The sequence below is a fragment of the Alligator mississippiensis genome, chromosome 1, assembly GCF_030867095.1.
Source record: "Alligator mississippiensis isolate rAllMis1 chromosome 1, rAllMis1, whole genome shotgun sequence".
NCBI lineage: Eukaryota > Metazoa > Chordata > Crocodylia > Alligatoridae > Alligator > Alligator mississippiensis.
The window spans coordinates 249429943-249446660 of NC_081824.1; the positions used below are offsets into that span (position 1 = coordinate 249429943).

Here is a 16718-nt window from a genome sequence, read left to right on the forward strand (position 1 = left end):
TGAAAATCTGCTGTAAGGGACAAGGACTTTTTAGGACCTTGTGCTACCAGTGGTTGAAGGTGGACAGATGCCTGGCATGAGGGGCTTTCTTTGCTTAGCAGCTTGATGAACTGGGGTATTCACTGAGAAAGAAGCAGAGTGAAAGAGAGCCCATCTGGCAGGCACTTCCATTTATCTTCTGTCCTTTCTCAAAAGACAACAAACGTTACATGAAATAGAGGAATTCAGTGTTGGTAGATAGTAGGAAAGCAAGGATCCTGAACAGCTTCTGAGTTTTCCCATAAAAGAAAATTAAAATAAAAGATCAAATATTTATAAAGTGAGTAACAATAGCTTCTGCCCTTAGCCTAGCTGATATAAACAGTGATAAAGGCCTAACATGATCATCAGCTGAGGCCAGGGGGAAAGCTCCTTCTGGGCTTAGTATGGAGATTTCACACTTAGCTCTTGAGAAGCTGTCATTGCCACAGGTTAGAGAGTGGCTGGGAAGGACCAGTGATCATGTCTGGTAATGCATCCAGATAAAATTTGTTTCCATCTCTTAATCTCCCAACACCCTATTTTCTAGAAGCAGTATGCACACAACATAAACTCTATTTAACACTGTGTGTGTGTAAAAGTCTAGAACTGAAATTGTAACAAATGGTGCAAAACCCATATTATTCTCATTAGAAGGAAAATTCCACCTTTACAAGTGTTTAGCTAATGTCTATGTGTGCCTCTTGGACATGTATATTACCTGTCCATATAATAAAGCAATACTTAAGCAACTGGATAAAACAGGAGGCTTTGCAATGAGACAGGTGGTCTTTCACTCACAGGTCACTGATTGGAATTTAACCCAGATGGTCATGACTGAAAGTTGTTGTCATCTGGTGGCTGTTGGGGCCCCCTGTAAAATGCACATGGAAAGCCAGTTTCTATCTGGCTCCCAGCAAGCCAGCAAATTTAGCAAAAACTCCTATGCATGCATGCATCTCAGTTGTTTTCCTTGATGGCTGTCTCAATGATGGGACCATGGGGATTGAATTTCATTTCCATCCCAGAGGAAGTCACATCTAGGGTGGCAAAGCTTGAGGCAGTGTAAGGAGGAACTTTTATCCCTGGTGTCCAAGGTATACCTACTTTGGGGTTAGACAGAGAACTTCTTGTGGCACCAGTGCCAGCCTTTAATCACATAAAAAATCAAACAGAAAGTGCAGTCTTCCTTAGCAGGTACCTGCTGCCTTTAAAGACCATCTGAGTGGCATTTGAAGCACTGCTGACTAAGAAGGCATTCCACAGTCCCACCACCACTGCTCACTCTTATGAGAGGTCCTTACATGCCCCATCATGCACACAAACCTCTCAGTGACAGCCCCATTCCTCAGTGAAGATCAGTCACTTGCAGTATTAGTAGCGATTATGGGCAGAAAAAAAATAAATCATAGCCTGGAAAAACACGCTTTGTAGCCTCCTGGTAACGACGTTTAGAGCAGGCATCCTACACAGTGGAAGGGATGGCTGTTAACATCTACAGCATTAGGCAACTCATTGATTTCTTTGCTGCCTCTCCTGCTCTGATTCCTCTCCCTTTGACGTACAGAGGGAGCTTTGGTCTGGATCTCTTTCGTTCATTCTTGCACTGACTTTGTTGCCCATCCCTTGTTAGCAGGCAATCTTCCTCCATCTCCCCTGTCCTCTGTCTGATTGGGAACACTACTGCCAAAACTCACCTGCAATCCTTAGTTATTACCCTGACATGATGTTGCATAGCCTTTAGAATTCAGTCACACCCTTTTTTTTTTTAACAGTCCCTTCTCCTTCAAGCTCTTTATCCTCCCCTCTATCCCACTTTGCCTTTCCCATTCTTTCCTTTTGGAAATGCTACAACAATAAAGCAGAAAGGGAATGTCATGCAAAAGGTTAGGCAAACACAACATTATTACCTGAATCAGTAACATATTGCTCATTAAACATTTAAAATCAACAGCTGCTAGCTAGATCTGCCAATATTGTGAGAAATGCCAGTTTTAGCTCAAGGTGTCTCTTGGTTTCAAATGGCTTTATTTATGATTTGTAAGCTGCCGGCTGGGAGAACAAACCCTCACCTCAATTGCTATCACCACCAAAGCTTTCATCAGCACTAGGTAAGTCTCCAGCCAGCCTGTGCTCCTCCCCCAAACCCTTCTTGCCTCATTACAGAAACAAATGGATGTGCAAAATGACAGAAATGTGTTCAAAGAAGATAAATTATTTATCTGGAATTTACGGTAGTGATGTCAGCCTCCTTCTCACAAGCATATTTTATGCATTGACAGGAAGTTTCAAGGAGAAGAGTTTGGATTTGGGATTCCTCCCTCCCCCTTGCTAACATTTATACAGTAATAACACACCTGGGGAAGACAGCCCGTGATGGGAGGGGATGGGGGGGTTGCAAAACCGAGACTGTATGCCTGTGGTTTACTGATGCATTGCAGTGAAATGGCATTTCATAAACTGACTGATATGTGTAAATTGTATTTTCTTTTCATCTGGTTCAAAACATTGCTGAGTTTGGATGGTCAAGAAAAGATGGGACTGATGCACCCAGCAATAGTGTGGATGAATCTTAGGGACCTAGAATCATACTGTCTGCTGATATTCTTCACTCCTGCTATTCCAGCCCTGGGCTCTACACAGCTCTGTCAGTGCCCCTCACTTCTGCCCTGTGGCCCCCCTCCCCACAAACACATTGCTGTTTTAGTCCTAGATTTTCATTCAGCACTCAGATAGGGAATCTGATTGAAATTATGAGAATTTCTGTTCTCAGAAGAACAAAATGGAGTCACAAGTGTCAGCATGACACTTTGACCTCCAAGCGTTTGAAGCACAGGAGAAAAAAAGGTCCTCTGACATGACATACTGACATATTAATTTCTGGCATACAGGACACACTACTGTGTAAGATGCACTCCCTTAAAAAATGATTAAATCCTGCCTTCACAGATGCTCCTAGAAGGTTAATCCAGGATACATTCAAGAAGGGAAAGCTGTGGTCTACTACTTTTCCCTCTGACCTTTCCCCAGTAGTAGCCCGGCCCCACACCCTGCCCATGCATGCCTCTTTCTCTTTGCCTTTCTCTGTTTGGTCCTGAAGACGCTTACTGTTATCTCCAGGCTTATATTCAAGGTATTAATGAGGGTGTGGGGAGATGAGAAACTGTAGTGTATGTCCTTCTCAACAGCTTCAGTGCCTAAGATGCAAACAGTCATTTTTAAAAGCCCCTTTTGGGAGGAGAAAAATGCCTCATACACAGCAAAACATGGTAAATGAAGAGTTCAGATATCAGTGACGTGACTTGCTCACCAACTAACAGCTCAACATTTCTGTGGTCCCATAACGCCAATTAAGGCCCTGGTCTTGCAAACGCTTACAGGCAGGCTTTGCTTTAAGTATATCATAGACGGGAAGAGATTGTAATCCAATCATTTTTTATTGGTTTTCCACATACGTATTCAAGACATCAAGGTCTCCAAAGCAAAGCATTGGTGTAGTAAATGCCTCATTCTGTGCTGCCATCAATCCAAGTGATTTTAGCATGGACTGAACTTTTCCCATCCACAACTAAACGTAATTCATGAATATAAGCAGCAAAAGCTGCTCGTCACACCAGTGCCATGAGGTGGAGCTCTTTTTTCCCACCCCTTGCTCATAACTGGTACTCCAGCAGAATTGCATTGTGCACAGCCACAGGAAAAGTGAGTGGCTTTTTGCTGAAAAGTAGCCCAACTATCTTTAAGAGCAGGTGAATCGAGGAATGCTGTGTTCCAAAGGAGTTTCTTATCGCTCTGCCTGGTAACGAAGCAGCCAGTACAAAACAACAGGATTAGACCACAGTCTGGTCCCAGCCCAATACACTACAAAGGCATCGTGTTTATATCATTGCTCATTCATCATCAGCATATTTGTCATTCCACTACCTCTGCTGGAGGTTTCACAGTGGATAAGAAAGTCTTTTTGATTTAAGAACAGTCAGCCTCTTCCTTGCATCTGGAAGGAACGTTTCCCTTTGCTAGTTAATTCTAACAAACGCCAGAAGCGTGGTCAGACAAACTGCTATGAATACCCACTGATAGAAGTAAATCTTCATCTCTTTGGTTGCAACTGATTATTTTTATGTGATATTTGAGGCTCCATATGAGATGCAAGCCGCCCTCCGATGTCAGGAGCTCTAAATCCCCAGATATTATTAGCATTCACAAGGTATCAGGACCCCGCTTAATTTAATTCAAGGATTGCACTCTTTTACTTACATTCTATTATTTCAACCGATGGTGAAGATTATTGTAATTTAATACGTGGTTTATGCTAGCAACTTGAGGCTATAAGCAGAGATCGGGGCTTGATGGTGCTGAACAGGTATAATAATAAGTCAGTCCTTGCCCCCTCCCTCAAACTGACATTTTATGTACTTATTAATAGGTATGGACAAATGATCACATGAAAATGAGTTATTAGGAGGGTGGGGATTTACCACACAACAGCTGACACTGTCCACGTGGCAGTTTACCCCTGAATGAAACAGAGCTGACGGCAGGGACACACAAAATGTTTACTTCATAATATTGTTACTGCATACTACAAGTGGAGCAGACAGATGATGCACAGCTCTACTACAAAGTCACTCAAATCCTGTGTAAAATTACCCCTTTAAAAATACATTGCGACTTACATCATTGAGCATCCCTATCACCTGTCTGTCTACTCTTACCAGTTTCATCTGGCAGCACCCTTTGTTTGACTCAACACGGCTCCCCTGCCCCCTAGTAGTGGTCAGCTGTGATGATTGTGTCTACTGCAGGCAGCTAACTTGGGACAGCTAGTAATATGTCCACTCCTCACTAGGGGGTAAATTTACCATGGAGTAAGCCCTGAGTAAATTATTCAATAGTAATAGTGCTGTGTGCCCATCCTTTGCCCCAGTTTAGTTTTCACTCTTCTGTGATAAGTCCCTGCCTCCCATTCACTTACTTTTATTTGGTGATTTGTCAATAGCATACATCCACCAACTCCTCTCATCACCATTCCTGAAGAGTAGCTGCCTCACGCACATTGGTCTCTTGGGACATGCCCTGGATACACAGGACAGTGACACCTCCAGCAGCACAGCTCCTTCATACTAAAATGGGTACTTGGGAGTTGGAAAAGGTCTAGATTAGGACAAAATACCCTGATGGGGTGTTGGTCCTGGAAAATGTTCAAGGTCAGGAAAACATTGCCATTTCCCCAGTATCCCTGGAGGCTGTGATTCTTACAGCAATGGCTCCTAATGGAGTTTAATAGAGGCCTATATTAGGGGTGCAAGTGGCACTAATTGAACTAAAGGTCTGGATATAGACCAACATAATTCAATTACTGCCACCTCCCATTTAGGTGTGGATTATATTTATTTAACTGAAAAGCATTCCTAATTGACACAAACTAAACCAAAATCAAAGCACCCACCAAGCCAGCCTCATGGAACAAGTGAACTAAGTCTGTTTAGATATGACACCTCGAGTTAAACCTGAACCACTTTCCCATGTGCCAAGTCCTGAATTACCTATGTAGGAAGAGGTAACACAGCAAAATCTATTTTCTTATGAGAACCCCTAGAAATAAGTTTCAGACCACAGAGGGAAGGATTAATTTGCCAGTAATGAAACTGACACACAGGGAAAATGTAAAATCAATCTTGTGTTTAAAGCCAGAACAACAGTGGCTACACTTCCATATTTCTCTCTCTCCCTCTCTCCCATACATTCCCTTCCTCTCTTCCCACAGCGAGCTCCTTACCACGGAGCATACATTATGCACATTACCCACAAATCCCTGCTCTGTTTAAATTAAAAAAAGAAACAGTGTTTTTAATCAATCTATTTGCACTCTGTCACAACTCACAAAAGCACTTTGATTTCTTTTCATTGCTCTCCAGAGAGCTGAACGCAGCAGACTTAAAAGAATTAGAAAAAGGAAAGGAGAAGCATAAAGAGTTAAGGAGCCCTTGACAAACTCGGGCAACATAAACACAGTAAAGATTAAAAAAAAAAAACGATCCAAATTGATCCATGTCTCAATTATGTGTCCTGCCCTGACCCTGCTGACCGCTAGGATAACTTTACAATAACGCAGGCTTTTATGCCTTTTAAAAAGCAGGTTGGTCCTTCTGTTCCACAGCTCTGGTCAGCAGGTGTTCTTGATACCTTAAAGCTGCACCATGAGCTGTGGGTGCAGAGATCCTGGATATGACTTTGAGTTCTCAATGGAAATTTAGTTCCAAGCCAGGTTTCATATACACAAAAGATCAGAATTGGGGGTTTTAGGTCAAAGCCACAGTTAAAAAAAAAAGAGACGGCCTTTTAGTGACTTTTTTTACAGAGTCATGGCTGCAATTGACTTAATAGTTCAGGTCTAGCTAGCACTGACTTTTGTACTAGTAAGGAATCAATATTGTTCCCATTGTAGTTCTTGCCCTGACTTCAGTGTGAGCAGGATCAGGCCTTATGTTAGAAAAAGCCTATGTACAAGTGATATTTAACACTTATCTCTAGTTTCTCAACCACTTCACAAAGAAGACTATCATTCTCAGCATTCCAGAGAGAGACAGGCAGGCAGAAATGATTTGGCCTAGGTCACATGGCAAATCAGATGCAGTGTGATCTTGGTCTTCTTACTTCCAGCTTCCTGTTTTAACCATAAGGCTACACACCTTTAACAGGTCAGCAAGGTATACTGCACCCTACCTTGGGCTGCACTGGTGCTATGAAGCCTAATATTTGCATTTCTCCAAGCCCATGATCTACAAACCAATCTGTGACATACTCTGCTCTACATCCCCCAGATCTCTCTCCCGACAACCAGATTCTGGCTCTTAGAGCTCCAGTGAATGCTCTGAAAGCCCTTCCAAACTGCTGGGATGTCTTTCTACTTCAGTCATTGAACTCACCCCATGCTGAGTTCATGTGTCATAGGGCCAAGACGAAGGCATGTGCCACACATTAATGCAAAACAGTGTAGACTAATTTACATTTTATTAAAAACTTACTATTAAAAGAAGGGAAGCTGAGGACTGTTTGTAAAATGTTATTTCTGTTCCTGTTTCAAAAAAGGTGTCTGTGTATAGGGTTTCGGTCCATGCCTCTTCAAATGAAAATTCGATTGTTTTACTCTACTGAGTATACAAAGTTAGCACATGCTGCTCACACTTCCAAGTTCAGGGTTAAAATCCTCTGTAACATGCAGAGATCAGACCTGCCAGTAGAGGGCTGGGGAGCAGGGGAATGGTTAGGAGCTGACAAGCTACTCTGGGCCTGACCAGCTTGTTGGCTCTGTAACTCATGTATGCACATGCACCCAGCATAACTGCAGCACACCCCCACACCTCTCCCACCCCTTTCCCGACACTTGGCTTTGGCTGCTCAGCAGCATATCTGGGTGATGGAAGTGTCAGCAGCTGCAGGGAGCAGGGCTGCACAGAAACCAAGGGTAGGGAGGGACTTCCCCCACTGCCACTGCCAGTGATGATGACAGTCAGAGGGGTGTGCACGAACAACCCCCCCCCCCCAACACTGTCTGGGAGCAGGGGTGTCAGTGTGGGGTTGCACTGGGTGTACATGTCCTGGGGAAATGTGCATATGTGTGTATCTCACCAGGTACCCCTATAGCCTGGCAGTTCCCCTCCCTGCTTCCCTCACTCCCTCAGCTGGGCCCCTCTGTGATCTGGCAGCTCCCTGCCCCACCACCCCTTTTCCTCACTCACCAGCCTCTGCTCTGCTGTCCAGCCTGTTAACACCAGGGTATCAGTGTTCAGGAGGACAACTAGTCCACGTGAGAATGGTGCCTTCTTGGATACTGGAGGACCTCAAACTGGTTGTTTTATCTCCATGGAACACTTAGAAGTTAAGCTAGAATGAGCTGCCTAATGCAGCTTAAAGATAACCCTCACCTCAGGGGGCATAACTTTAAGTGCCTAGAGGGTATTTGGCACTTGTTAAAGATCTTGAACTTGCAAGTCTCCATGACAGCAACAATTGGCATTAGGCAGCCCTTTCCTCCCTCGAAGTTGTAGTCATCCAGCATTCCAGGATGCACAGCTCCTAGCCCCTTGACCCCTGACAAACTTTCCACCCTCCCAAGCTCTACTGCCAAGGGAGTGGTACTGGCCTCAAGTCAACACCCCCACCCATCCTCAGTGGGTATGACCCCAGCTCACCTGGTGCCACACTGCCAGCTCCAAGGACCCTAGCACATGGGCCTCCCTTCAGAGAGCTAAGCCTTTGCCCAACATCTGTGTGTCTCTCTCTTAGCCAGGAGAATTTGGTGGGGGGCATGGCATCCCTCTTCAGTCTCCCATGTTCTGAGAGGAGGGGAAGGGCTGCCTAGCACTGAGTAAAAAAATCCCCATACTTTAAAGAAGCCTTACTGAGGGTGCAGGAACAAACCATTCCAATGTGCAGGAAGTCTAGCAAGTATGGCAGAAGACCATCTTGGTTTAGCAGGGAACTCTCTAGTAAACTAAATCACAAAAAGGAAGGTTCTAAGTGGAAACTTGGACAAACAACTAGAGACGAGTATAAGAGTATTTCTCGGGCATGCAGGGATGAAGTCAGGAAGGCCAAAGTGCAATTGGAGTTGCAGCTAGCAAGGGATGTGAAGGGTAACAAGAAGAAGGTCAGGAAAAGTGTGGGTCCCTTACTTAATGGGGGAGGCAACTTAGCAACAGAGGATGCAGAAAAGGCTGAAGTACTCAATGCCTTTTTCACCTCAGTCTTCACAGGCAAGCACAGATCCACGACTACTGCACCTGGCAGCACAGTTTGGGGAGGAGGTGAGCAACGAAACAGTAATGAAAGAACAGGTTAGGGACTATTTAGAAAACCTGGATGTGTACAAGTCCAGCAGGCCAGATGGGATGCAACCAAGGGTGCTAAAGGAGTTGGCTAAAGTGACTGCAGAGCCACTGGCCATCATCTTTGAAAACTCATGGTGATTGGGAGAGGTCCCAGATGATTAGAAAATGGCAAACATAGTGTCCATATTTAAGAAAGGGAAGAAAGACAGACTGGTCAGCCTCACCTCAGTCCCTGGGAAAATCATGGACCAGATCTTCAAGGAATCCATGTCTAAGCACTTGGAGAAGAAAAAGGTCATTAGGAAGAGACAGCATGGATTTACCAGGGGCAAGTCATGTCTGACCAACCTGATTGACTTCTGTGATGAGCTGACTGGCTCTGTGGATGTGGGGAGACCAGTGGATGTGGTATACCTTGACTTTAGTAAGGCTTTTGATACCGTCTCCCACAACATTCTCGCAGGCAAGCTAAGGAAGTACAGGCTGAAAGGTGGTTAGAAAGCTGGCTGGAGCATCGGGCTCCTCCTGATAATAATCAATGGCTCAATGTTGGCAGCTGGTATCAAGTGGAGTGCCCCAGGGGTCAGTTTTGTTCAATATCTTCATCCATGACTTGGAAGATGGCACACAATGCACCCTCAGCAAGTCTGCAGATGACACCAAACTGGGAGGAGTAGTAGTAGATATGCTGAAGGGTTAAGATTCAGAGTGTCCCAGACAAATTGGAGGATTAAGCTAAAAGGAATCTCATGAGGTTCAACAAGGACAAGTGCAAAGTCCTGCACTTAGGAAGGAATAATCCCATGCATGAGTACAGGCTGCGGGATGACTGGCTGGGCAGCAGCTCTGCAGAAAAGGACCTGGGGGTTACAGTGGACAATAAGCTGAATATGAGCCAGCAGTGTGCCCTTGTTGCTAAGAAGGCTAACAGCATACTGGGCTGCATTAATAGGAGTGTTGCCAGCAGATCAAGGGAAATGATTATTCCCTTCTATTCAGCATTGGTAAGGCCATATCTGGAGTACTGTGTTCAGTTTTGGGCTCCCTACTACAGAAGGATGTGGACAAATTGAAGAGGGTCCAGCAGAGGGCAACAAAAATGGTAAGGGGGCTGGGGCATGTGACTGATGAGGAGAGGCTGAGGGAACTGGGCTTACTTAGTCTAGAGACGAGAAAACTCAGGTGAGATTTAATAGCAGATTTCAACTACCTGAAGTGGGGTTCAAAAGAGGACGGAGCTAGACTATTCTCAGTGGTGGCAGATGACAGAACAAGGAGCAATGGTCTCAAGTTTCAGCAAGGAAAGTTTAGGTTAGATATTGGAAGAATGTTCTCACTAGGAGGGTAGTAAAACAGTGGAACAGGTTACCCAGGGAGGTTGTGGACTCTCCATCCTTGGAGGTTTTTAAGACCTGGCTAGACAAAGCTCTAGCTAGGATGATCTAATTGGGGCTGGTCTTGCTTTGAGCAGGGGGTTGGACTAGAGGACCTCCTAAGGTCCCTTCCAACCATAACTTTTCTATGATTCTGTGAGTATGGTAAGGGCATGGAGACTGGGTGGGGGTGCTTTCTCAGGGTCCATGCTGTCACCAGAGTTAACCTCTGGCAGCTCTGCGTTGGCAGTCGAGCTGCTGGGTGGTGCAAGCATGCAGCTCAGAAAGCATGTTTTCCTGGGCTCCATGCTCAACCTACAGGGCTCCCCTTCCAAAGAAAGGATCAAGTCCTGGCTGCTGGCCATCCCCCTGCTTGCCAGCCCGTCTAGTGGCAAATCACAGTTGTGCAGGTGAGAGAAAACATTAAGCCTTAACCTGGGGCTGCTCTGAAACTGTCCTAACTTTAATACCACCTAACATTCCACAGATTTAGAATGGTTTAAAGATAACCTGTGACAGCACCCTTAGACATCCTAAATTGTACCTACAGTCACTGGGATGTGGATGCCTTAACCCATTAGGCTATTTTGAAAACACCAATGCTTTCAAACCAGAAACCAAAAGGATATTTATTCTCATTTCTAATGGGAAAAGAAATATAAGAAGCAGATGATAGTTTACTGGGAAGATTGGAAGTTGAACCTGCCTTTCTATTCCAGGACATCAGTTAAAACAGCCAGGCAAATGGGTGGAAAGCAACAACCTCATGGCATAGAATTTCTTGACCTTTTCTAGTCCAAGCCCTCCATTTGAGGGTGCCAAACACTGAGCTCTTGGAAGAAATAGACAAAAGAGAGACATGCTTGAGAAAGTCTAGAGCCCCTTTTCTGGTTAAACAAACAACAGAGCCACTGGGTATAAGAGGCCTAGCCTTCTGCTTCTCCCAAATTGGTTGATCTGATCCTCACTGATGTATACTATTAAAACAGTGAAAGGATTGGTGCAACAGAATTTTTTTCCCTTGATCAAGAGCAGATCTAGGATGCAACCCCTCCCCTCCCCCCACAGGCAACAAAGATAGGCATGAGGTTTGCCACATTCAGAGCCTGCTGCAAAAGTCATCCTTTCACACAGACTTCTCCCTTTTCCCATCCCCACCACTTCAAATGGACCTAAGGCAGGCCCTACCAGTGTTCTCAGGGGAGACGGCAAGCTATCAATAGCTAAGATAGGGGACCATGGAGATTTGAGGCCCTACTGTACTCATGAATCTTGATAAACACAATCCACAGCCAGCTATATTATAGTGATGGTTGCTTTAGAAATGTGGAGGGAGAACTCCAAAGGGTTAAGGCAAATTACAGATATCAATCCCAATGAGTTTGCCAATGACTTTGGAGATTATCAGATGAGCTACTTACAAATGCAAATGCATATGTTTATAGTAGGAAATTGACTGTACCATGAATCTCAGCTTTGAAGAGGTCTATTCTACTAATGAGCGTTAGTTTCAGATGACCCAGCTGTTGTATGAAATATGCTGCTAGGAGTTTAGATGGATAGTGCATTGCTGCCTATAGAATGGGCTTTAAGTTGATTCATTATGCAATTATCCACTCCCAAGGTGAAGAATTCGCAGGTGTTGTCTTTGCTCCCCCTGGGCAACAGGAGGCTGAAACTTTACTCTTGTGATTATCTGTATTAAGATCACTTCTGTCCTCAGGGCCCCTAATTTTCTGCCACTGGATTGTTCTCAGCATCATCTACCTTGCTGACTAAAGCTTGACTAATTTACTGAAGGATGGTGCATGACTATTAAAGTCTGTTTTACAGACATTACACTTACTTTCTGCATCCACCAAGTCCACAGAATCCCAACACCCCTTGCATTGGGAACTCTCTTCCAGCTCCATTTAAGACCCTGGTTATAGTTAGAAGAGTGATTGACTAGAAATGTCATGGGGGAAGGTTCCCCATAGCTATTCCCTTGGTAATTCCACATCAGTTGCACTCACCTTGAGAGTTTTCCCCCCTCTAAATCCCAGCCACAACCATTCCACTTTGTGATCTGAAAAGAGCACTGGTTCTTTCTGCCTCATGAATCATCCCTGGCCATTATGGCTCTGGCTTCAAAACTAGCTGACAGTTCTATTGATGGTGCACTCAGCAGAACAGAACAGCACTCTCCCATTCCTCCACAGGCCCTGGAGTGCCAGCAGAGAACATTTGCTTGCATTAGTAAAATAAAGGGACTCAAGGACACGTGGAGACAAGCACTGTGATGCACATGTGAGGATGCTTACAAAGGCCTGTGTAAAACATGGTTGATTTAAGATTTGAGCCTATGTTGACCAGTATTTTGGAACCTCCTGAAAAAGCTAAGCACTTTTAGAGTCCCCTCTACATAGAGACATAACTCCCTAACAGACTTCATAATGTGCCTTCCCAAACTCCCTTTGTGCATCCCTCAATCTTAAATACTCATGCCAAATGGAGTGCTGGTACTGTGATAGACAGTGCTAAAGAAGGCCTACTCACTCCAACAGTACAGGACTGAAGAGTGCTTTTTTTGAAGGCCAACCTCAAAACTCATGCTCTGGTGCTTGTTTGAACAGGACCAATGTTGAACAGGGCCAATGTGAGGCAGGGGAGCATGTATCTATCTCCTTCCCCTCCCTTTTAGGACAGCTATCATTTCTTGAGGTCCATTGAGGAAGAAATCATGGGATTACAGATTGCAATTGTGACTAGTGTGGGATGGCAGGAAAAGCCCTTTGCCTAGTTTTCCCAGCCTGCCTGGACATAGGTGCAAGACCAAGGGGCTTTCTGCACAGTACTATAGCAGGATAATGCTAGTCAAATAGGCATTAAGTCAACACGGAGCAGAGAAAGCCCTGGACTGCTGGCTCACAGCCTGAGGCAGCTCTAGCTACTGCATGCAACTCCCCTAATGGAATATATCAGCCAAACTAGCATCATTCACAGAGAATAATTAGACTGAAGGAGGAGAGAAGGGCAGACAGGAGGGTATGGGGGAGGGAGGGCATGAGCAAAAAGAGGAAAAGTGCAGGCAGGTAAAGGAGAAAGGAAGAGCAGGGGAGAGACAGAGAGCCACGCAGAGGTGTGGTTGGAAGTGATAGTGTAGGAAGACAAGATAATGAAATGTCTGCAAGACACAGTGCACTGGAAAGGGGGCACTCTTCCCTCATTGGAAAGATGAATGGCTCTTAGCACTTTTGCCTCAGACAGAGCTTGCTGCCACCTTCTGCTATTCCTACCTTTGCCAGCTAGCACATCCAAACCCAATCCTCTACTCCAACATGGCTGGGACTCAGAGTGACATTTTCTGTCTTGGCCATCACCCAGGCTACTGCACAAAGCCTGTGCTCCTGTGCCCTTGTAAATGCCACCATTCGTGGTGCTCCAGGCGGGGAGAGAACAATCTGCTTGCAAGGAGCAGGAGGCCTATTTTGTTTTATTATTTAAATGGATGCTACCAGGCACTAATGGGCTGTTGTATGGTTGTGGTCTAAGTGTCTCATGTTAATAGACAAACAAGGTTCTTCGGAAGAATGCGATATCTTTTATTAGACCAACTAAATAGCTTTGCAAGCTTTCAGGCACAAATACCCTTCTTCAGGCATGGTGCTGACTCTCTCTATGTATGCCTGAAGAAGGGTGTTTGTGTCCAAAAGCTTGCAAAGAACAATTTTCCAACTATTTAGTTGGTCTAATACAAGGTATCACATTTACCCAAAGAACCTTGGCTATGTCCTTAGACCAACAGGGGTGCAATCAACACCTCCAAATCATGTTAATAGATGCTTTCCCATCATGCTGGAAAGAGACAATTGCATCTCAGCTGGGAGGAGTTTACCTGACAAGACACAGGCCTATTGAGGACCTGGTATCTCAGAAGACAGGCTTTGCCATGCTGGGCCTATCCAGTCATATATGCTGCCTCCAGCCTGGCCCCGGAGTGGATGCTTCAGTTGACAAGGAGAAACTGCCTCTCAGTGTGCCTGGGTCAATTGTGCAATGCTCTTTATCAGAATTAGGAGTGAAAGCATGAAGCCTTCCTGACCACACTGCTGCCTGATGGTAATTAGCTGGTGCCCTCAGGAGTCAGAGACCACGGTGAGGAGAGAAGCCTTGACAGATCAGCTATTGCTGGCCATCCTCAAACATTAACTAAGTCACCCACACAATGTTCTTGCAAGGTAACTTGATATTAGCTCTAGTTTACAGACTGTATATGTTAGGCCACATCTGTACTATTTTCACAGCACTCCTAAGAGTGACACTGACAAGCATACTTCAGCCGTCAACTCCTGCCCCCAAACACGGAAATAAAAAGGTAAAGCCTTCTGAGGGCACTCCCATGGCTCTCAAGATCTCTGTCTCTTGGGTGCTTGATAATAATGATGGGGAGAGGGAGGGAGCAGGGGTCACCTTGAGTGTGTTTTCACTGCCTCCCTTCTGGGTCTGGCATATAAAGTCCAAGTAAAATGATGATGCCCCTTTGGAGCTGCAGTGGCTGGGCATGATATGGGCCACAATGGCACAATAGATATGGGCTAAAGAACAGAGAAAAAGGGTGACTTACCCCAAATTCAGGGTTATATTTTGACTGCCCTGGCTTCCAGACACTAGCCCTCTCTTTTCCTCCTGCAGATCTCCTGGAACATGCCTCTGGCCAATAGTCCTGTCATAGACAGAGACTCTTTACATGAAGAACATGGTGGGCGTTGAACAAGGAGGCTCCAGCAAGTAAGACATTAATGTCCAGAATAGTTATTTCTTTAAAGCCAAGCTGCCTTTAGTGAAGATTCATAGGTATGTCAGGGCACAGAGTCAGAAAACATGGATAACCTGATGCTTCTCCACACCCACCCAGGGACTGACAGCTTGTTGGCACCACAACTGTGAGGGGCTTTGGCTGACAAATCTAGGACACAGCAGGGGACTGACAGACAGGTGAAAGAAGGAACAGATGTGGAGTCAATGGGGTGTGAGGGCTGTGTTTGACCTGCAAGATAGCTAACAACAAAATCAATCTAACAACTGTAGCTGCCTACTCCATCACCCTTCTGACCATTTTTCTACAGTAGCAACCCATTATTCCTTCATCCTTCTCCTCTACCAATCTATCTTTTTTGTGTATCCATCTATTCCTTCATCTCTCTTCTATATATTTATCTATTCATCTTACCCTCTCTCTATTTTGCCTTTCTTTTCTCCTATGCCTTCCCTTTGCCCTTCTATTACATTTCTTTCTTTACTCCTGTCTTCTGACTGTGATACACTCTCTTTCTCTCTGTTCCTCAATGCCGATCTATTCTCCTCTATCCATTGTTAATGCTCTGTTCCTCCAACCTTCTTTTGTGGTATTTAGCTACGTGGAGCCTCTGTTTACCAATCTACTGTACAGTAAATATCTGCTGTTTGTCTGCTGGTCTCTCTCCCTCTCCCCATCACGATCAGAAATAACAAGCTGGCTGCCCCTGCCTTAGATGCTTAGGCAGCAGGATGCCCTGGGCTGTCTGCCTGGGAAGGTCTCGTGTCTTCTTCCTTTGCCCACCACAGCCTCATTTATCTAAGGATGCAGCTGCTTTTAGCGTATATTATTAAAAGGCCTAAGAAACCAATCATTCTGCAAAAGGCAAGGCAGAGAAACCATTAGGAACACAAGGGCTCTCTGCTAATGATTACCTGAGACTTGCCTGAGGCTGGCAGCTAGGAAGCAGGTTTATGATTGCATCCCACAGCCCACAATGTCTTACATGTGGATTTTTCAAATACTTTCCTGCTTTTAGACATCTAGTGGAAAAATAAAATATTAAGTCAAGGGTTGAACTAGGACATTGAAAAGAAATGCCCAGTGCCAGTATTGAATCCCTGCCACTTCCAGTCTAACTCTGTGGCCTTGTTATGACCAGTACTATCTGCAGCAGTCCTCAGAAAATACCCTGCGTATTCCTCCTTCCAAACATAGGCTCATCGCTGCTCCTGCATCCACTCTCTTCTGCATACTTCTATACCACCCCACTCCCTAATATCTTTACCATTGTAACAGGGAGCCAGGGGCTCCTATTACTTTAAGAGAGTGCAGCAAGCTAAACTAGCTATGTGGGGCTGTAGGCTGCCCTTAAGTAAAGGGGAAATTCCAGTGTGTGGTTGGGGAGCCACATGACAGGAAGGGGTGGGCTTGGAGGTATATAAGCACAGGGCCTAAGCCAGAAGGGACAGTCTGGTCCTGTGTGTTGCAGGGAGAGGAGCTCCTAAGGAAGCTGGCTGCAGGAAACAGGCCCATGGACACTCAAGCTACCCATGGGAGTAAGATTGAGACAGCTAAGGCAGAAATATAGCTTGTGGTGGGGCACTGACCCAGGGTGGAGGAGAACTTTAGTGGGAAGCAGTTTGCTTATACTTTGGGCATGCTTAAGTTTGTGGACTAGATTGTGGCTACAGGGGTGTATGGAGTGCACAGGGG

At 45.2% G+C, this 16718-nt stretch overlaps 1 protein-coding gene across 4 annotated transcripts in view; it reads right to left on the minus strand.

Annotated features, from left to right (window-relative positions):
* LSAMP (limbic system associated membrane protein) overlaps nucleotides 1-16718 on the minus strand; it is a 1444497-nt gene that overhangs the window by 93282 nt on the left and 1334497 nt on the right. The gene's annotated exons all lie outside the window — the stretch shown is intronic.